We start from the raw sequence: 6,000 nt of genomic DNA, 5'->3' as shown, positions 1-6,000 counted from the left end.
CAGAGGGGTGGTGTCAGATAATGGTCCACAGTTTACGTCAGACGAGTTTGAAATATTTCTGAGTAAAATGGAGTCAAACACACTCCAATATAAAAACAAGAAATGCTGGAAATACTCAGCAGGTCTGGCAGCATCTGTGGAGAGAGAAGCAGAGTTAACGTTTCAGGTCAGTGACCCTTCTTCAGAACTGGCAAAGATTAGAAATGTAAAAGATTTTAAGCAAGTGAAGAGGGGTGTGGGCAAGAGATGTGAAAAGAGAAGGTGCTGATAGGACAAGGTCGCAGAAAATAACTGACCAGAAGGTCACGGAGCAAAGGCAAACAGTATGTTAATGGTGTGCTGAAAGACAAAGCGTTAGTAAAGAGAGGGTGTTAATAGACTGTAAAGCACAAAGCACTCCAAGCACAAACATTAAAACAAATGTAAAAACAGAAACAGTGGGTAGGCACAGTAGAAACAAACTAAACACTAAAAAACTAAAATAAAATAACCGAAGAAAAAAGAAAAAATAACTAAATATAAAAATGGGGGGCCCGTCATGCTCTGAAATTATTGAACTCAATGTTCAGTCCGGCAGGCTGTAGTGTGCCTAATCGGTAAATGAAGTGCTGTTCCTCGCGCTTGCGTTGATGTTCACTGGAACACTGCAGCAATCCCAGGACAGAGATGTGAGCATGAGAGCAGGGGGGAGTGTTGAAATGGCAAGCAACCGGAAGCTCGGGGTCCTGCTTGCGGACTGAGCGGAGGTATTCCGTAAAGCGGTCACCCAATCTGCGTTCGGCCTCCCCAATGTAGAGGAGACCACATTGTGAGCAGCGAATGCAGTATACTACATTGAAAGAAGTACAAGTAAATCGCTGCTTCACCTGAAAGGAGTGTTTGGGGCCTGGGATAGTGAGGAGAGAGGAGGTAAATGGGCAGGTATTACACCTCCTGCGATTGCAAGGGAAGGTGCCTTGGGAAGGGGACGAGGTGGTGGGGGTAATGGAGGAGTGGACCAGGGTGTCGCGGAGGGAACAATCCCTTCGGAATGCTGACGGGAAGGGAGGGGAAGATGCGTTTGGTAGTGACATCACGCTGGAAGTGGCGGAGGATGATCCTTTGGATATGGAGGCTGATGGGGTGGAAAGTGAGGACACGGGGAACCCTGTCGCGGTTCTGGGAGGGAGGGGAAAGGGTGAGGGTAGAGGAGTGGGAAATGGGCCAGACATGGTTGAGGGCCCTGTCAACCACAGTGGTGGGGGTGGGGGGGGGTGGTGAGTGGGGGGAAGCCTTGGTTGAGGAAAGAGGAAGACATATCAGAAGCACTGCCATGGAAGGTAGCATCATCAGAGCAGATGCATCGGAGATGGAGACACTCGATCACTCTATACCATCCTATCTCCCAGCATCGAACGGTGATGTGGAAAGAAATGTACAAGTTGTGAAAAGGTCTTTGCAGAAGTATTTGCCCGGTGATAAGCTCGGCAGTAATTTCCATGTTCATCTTTGACACAGGCTAGATAATTTTCAGTTCTCTTACAGAATAACCCCACAGTCTACGACAGCTCATCTTATGAGTTAGTGTTTAAACGTGCTCCTAGGACAAGGTTTAGTTTGCTTAAGCCTGATGTAAATAGCAAAGTAAGAGAAAAGCAAGACAGAGTGAAGATGAGCCACGATACCTGAGGCATGAAACTTAAGAGAGTTCAGTTCAGCGCAGGTCAGAAGGTCACGGGGGAAAAACCAGCGAGATGATAAGGAGAAGTATGTGTTTGGCGTTGTAAAAAGACGAGGTGCATTCACATATCTAGTGAGGCTGGGAGAGAGACTCCGTCAGTGTCATGCAGATTACTTGCGTGAAGGAGGAAAACTGACAAAGGGAGAGCATGAGGAACTTCCTGTAGTGCAAATTCCTCCAGTCCCCAGTGGAAATCGGAGAGTAAGTGCAAGTCACAAAGGAAGTGAAAGTTTGTTGGTACGACAGAATCCAACAGCAGAGCAAAGTGAGTCAGGGTCTTTGTTTCAGGTTCATCGATCGATTTCACAATCCCAACCATTAAGTGGAGTTGGGAGTCAAAGTTCAGGGTCGACACAGTGGGAGATGTTGGGAGAGCAGAGGCAAGCTAATGGGAAGGGGGGAAGATACTCAGACAGAAAGAGAAAGAAGCCACAAAGGTTAATTGAAAGGACGGAACAAGAAAATAAGTTGTTACCTTTTTTGTCAGCTGATGATATTTTTGTTAAAGACTGACTGGTGTTAAGGAAAAAACAAGTACTGCTTATCGATGTTCTAGTTGTGATTATAGTTTCATGCCTCTGAAATTTAATAGATTGTTATTGTATTCTGGGAAATTATGTACATCTACATGTAATGTAAAAGAGATTTAAGCGGGGAGGGAGTGTGGTGTACTGTATTGAAGTGATTGTGTGATTATGTGGACTGTTTCCTGCTCACACTTGGGGGTCTGTTTCCCAACAGTGTCGGGCCGACGTGCGGCTCCGGTCTCGGGCCTACTCGTGGCTCCAGGGCCTGACTGGATTTCTTCTCGGAATTTAAGTGCTGGAAGATACGTTGGGCGTTAACGGGGTGGGGGGGGGGGGGGTTTGTTTTTGGTTCAGTTTGGTTTTGGAATCCTGAAGAGCAGAGGCAGCAACCAGGGCCTCGAGGATTCAGCAAAAATTGCGTGGAAATTAAAATAAAGTGGGTCTCCCTTGCTTCGACCAGTCTCTTGGCATCTATGGCTAAAGATCACCTTCTCATGAGAACCTGGGAACAAGTCAACAACAACAACTTATATTTATCTCGTGCCTGTGATGTATTAAAACGTCCCAAGGTGCTTTACAGGAGCGTTACCAAACAGAGTTGGACCCTGAGCCACATAAGAAGATATTAGGACTGGTGACCAAAAGCTGGGTCAAAGAGGTCGGTTTTAAGGAGCGTCTTAAAGGAGGAGAGAGAGGTGGAGAGGTTTAGGGAGGGAATTCCAGAGCTTAGGGCCCCCCAGGCAGCTGAAGGCACGGCCGCCAATGGTGGGAATCGGGGGGGGGGGGGGCGGGGATGCGCGAGAGTCCGGAATTGGAGAAGCGCAGAGATCTCGGAGGGTTGTAAGGGCTGCAGGAGGTCACAGAGATAGGGAGTGGGGGGGTGAGGGGCCATGGAGGGGTTTGAAAACAAGGATGAGAATATTAAAATGGAGGTGTTACCGGTCCGGGAGTCAGTGTAGGTCAGCGAGCACAGGGGATGATGGGTGAACGGGACTCGGTGCGAGTTAGGACACGGGGGTAGCAGAGTTTTGAATGAGCTGAGGTTTACGGAGGGTAGAATGTGGGAGACCAGCCAGGAGTGTGTTGGAATAGTCAAGTCTAGAGGTAACGAAGACATGAATGAGGGTTTCAGCAGCAGATGAGCTGAGACAGGGGTGAAGTCGGCCGATGTTACGGAGGTGGAGATAGGCGGTTCTTAGTGATGGTTGCCTGCTGGGATATTGTACACAATGATACGGGACCTAAAAGACCCGGAAGTACAGACCACAAGCACACAGCAGAAACCAGCCCTGGTACTGAGATCCACGCCAAGCCCCTGCCGGACAGGAGATTGAAGCAGAGCTGAGATAGTGGCTTTGGAGCGATTCAGTGGTGGTTTCAATCTGGCAGCCCGAGTTATAACCCACTGTGTTTTCATCCTTAACCTGTTTGCGTTCCCCACGCCCCTTGACTCACACACTTTATTCTTGAACGAGAAGCTCCCCAGTTGTCTCAATGGTGCTGTGTATTCCGGTCGGAAGAAGGAGCAGGTCACAAAATACTTGGAAAGTAAGAGTCTAAATCAGGGTTGTCCAACCTTTTCGGATGGAGGGCCTCATTACGATTTTTGCTGAGCAAATTTTGAAAGATCACGGCATTAAAAATGTATCTTACTAATAAGAACAACAAATGTGCATTGCTGTGAAGACGATTTAAATGAGATGACAACTTTATTGACTTACTTTCTCGTCACTATGTTGAAAACTGATTTAGTGACATACCTGGGATCGTTTCTGCTTGCGTAAGTTGTCAATCTCTGCCTGCACACTTGATGTGGAGATGCGGAGTATTCTGGATAGATTTCCATCTTTGAGGAGAGACCTTGATCTCTCTCGCACTTCTCCCCGTTCTGTGTATGTGTGTGTGTGTATCTCGTTCTCGCTCCCCCACCACTCCCCTTTCGGACTAGGGGACACATTGAAAGTTTTATGCAAAGGATGCAGGGGGGGGGATGTGAGGAAGAACTTTTTTACACAGCAAGTGGTAATGACCTGGAACTCGCTGCCCATGAGGGTGGTGGAAGTGGAGATGATCAATGATTTCAAGAGGAAGTGGGAAGGCCACCTGAGAGAAGTAGACCTGCAGGGCTACAGGGATCGAGCCACAGAGTGGGATTGACTGCATAGCTCCGTGGAGAGCTGGCATGGGCTCGATGTACAGAATGGCCTCCTTCTGTGCCGTAAGTAAGTGACTCTGACTCTCTCTCCCCCCTCTTTTTTTAAAATTCATTCATGGGATGTGGGCGTCGCTGGCTAGGTCAATATTTATTGCCCATCCCCTAATTGCCCTTGAGAAGGTGGTGGTGAGCTGCCATCTTGAACTGCTGCAGTCCATGTGGGGTAGGTATACCCACAGTGCGGTGAGGAAGGGAGTTCCAGGATTTTGACCCAGCGACAGTGAAGGAACGGCCGATATAGTTCCAGGTCAGGATGGTGTGTGACTTGGAGGGGAACTTGCAGGTGGTGGTGTTCCCATGCATTTGCTGCCCTTGTCCTTCTAGTTGGTAGAGGTCTCTGTTTCTCCCTCTCTATCTGTCTGTCTCCCTCTCCCCATTCTCTGTCCCTCTCCACCCCACCTCTGTATCTCTCCTCCCCTCTCACTCCACCTCCATGTCTCCAGTGTTCCCTGCACTCTCTGTGCCCCTGTCTCTGTTCCCCCTCTCTCCATCCTCTCCCTCTCTCTGTCCCCCTCTCTCTCTGTCTCTGTTCCCTCTGTTCCCCCGCTCTCTCCATCTCTCCCCTTCTCTCCATCCTCCCTCTCTCACACAGTTGCAGAGAAACGCTCTTTTCAAGTAAAGTCAGTTCTTTTTTTTAAAAAAAAAGATCGCTGTCAGTTTCACAGCTGACAGATGCGGACATTGGGAACAGCCGTTTCCCAACAGACCCGGGGTTTCCCGGTGCGCTTTTAAAAAAAAAAGTCAGAACTCGCCAGAAAACCCACAGGATAGACATTTCCACTTGTGGGTGCCGTGCCGTGGTGGAGGAGGGGTGCAGAACGTGGGGGAAAAAACCTTACCTTTTTGCGGATACCTTACAGCATGACTACAAAGAAGGTGCTGCCTGCTCTGGAGAATGGAAATCTCATCCGTGTTAACAGACTATCGGCTGTGCGGATGATTGATTAAACATCAGACAGGCTTCAAACGGAGTGATATACCTGAAAGTTTATTAAGAAGCAGCAAGGGGCACAAATTTATTTCTCATGTAAAAAAAATGGCAAAAGCTTTGATATACATTCTTAGAAAAGTGCTTTGCAAAACCCCTCTGCATCAAGCAACAGACTAGTCTCGTTGACAGCATAAATTCAGCTCATAAACAATTAATATCCCCCCCCCCCCCCCCCCGCTATAATCAGATCCCTGCATAGGCAAAGCAGCCAGCACAATCAAACCCGCGGTACAAAGTATGAAAAAAAAAAGACCAGCAGTTTTTAAAAAAAAAGTTACAAAACATATTCATCATTAACCTTCGCACTGGCACCAAAAACAAGTCGTAACTATTTCAAACTCAGGCGGCTGTGTTTGGTTCACAAAGATTCAGTTCCGGCAACAATCTGACAGCAGCATCCATTCCACCGGATGCGTCCTCACCGGAATTTTGAACTGAATGGCAAAGATCTTAAGCAGTGTGGGAATCTTTTAAAGGTTGCTGATTGGGTGGCGACAGCCAGAGTGACGACTGCCGTGTGGGGAGGGAGCCAGTGAAAAGGTTTACT

This window comes from Heterodontus francisci, unplaced genomic scaffold (genome assembly GCF_036365525.1).
Source record: "Heterodontus francisci isolate sHetFra1 unplaced genomic scaffold, sHetFra1.hap1 HAP1_SCAFFOLD_1111, whole genome shotgun sequence".
Taxonomy (NCBI): Eukaryota; Metazoa; Chordata; class Chondrichthyes; order Heterodontiformes; family Heterodontidae; genus Heterodontus; species Heterodontus francisci.
Note: the sequence above shows the minus strand (reverse complement) of the source record.